Genomic DNA, 615 nt, shown 5'->3' with positions numbered 1-615 from the left:
AAGAAAATAAAGATATCCTTGCTTTCGCTTTTATTGTATTCATCATTATATTTACCCACTTTATTATCACCATTTTGACATCTTTATCGTCATTACAAAAAAAAAGAAAAAAAAAGTGCAAAAAAGAGACGTTCCACGATTTATTTTCCATTTATTTCGACAGAAGATTTTATTTCTTACCTCGTTATGAAAAGAAAAGAAAAGAAAAAAGAAAAAAAAAACATATAATAAATTAGAATAGAATAAAAGAAAACATGAAATAAAGATAAAATTAAATAATATAAAAAGTTCAATGACTTTTAGCTACAGATCTTAGGACAAGCTATTATTATCAATGTGTGTGTGTGTGTGTGTGTGTGTGTGTGTGTGTGTGTGTGTGTGTGTGTGTGTGTGTGTGTGTGTGTGTGTGTGTGTGTGTGTGTGTGTGTGTGTGTAGAGAAAGAAGAGAGGCAAGAAAGAGACATATATACAAGTTATACATATGCTGCTTTCATATATATATATATATATATACATATACACATACATATATATATATATATATATATATATAGAGAGAGAGAGAGAGAGAGAGAGAGAGACAGAGAGAGAGAGAGAGAGAGAGAGAGAGAGAGA

This window comes from Penaeus vannamei, chromosome 8, assembly GCF_042767895.1.
Source record: "Penaeus vannamei isolate JL-2024 chromosome 8, ASM4276789v1, whole genome shotgun sequence".
Taxonomy (NCBI): domain Eukaryota; kingdom Metazoa; phylum Arthropoda; class Malacostraca; order Decapoda; family Penaeidae; genus Penaeus; species Penaeus vannamei.
Note: the sequence above shows the minus strand (reverse complement) of the source record.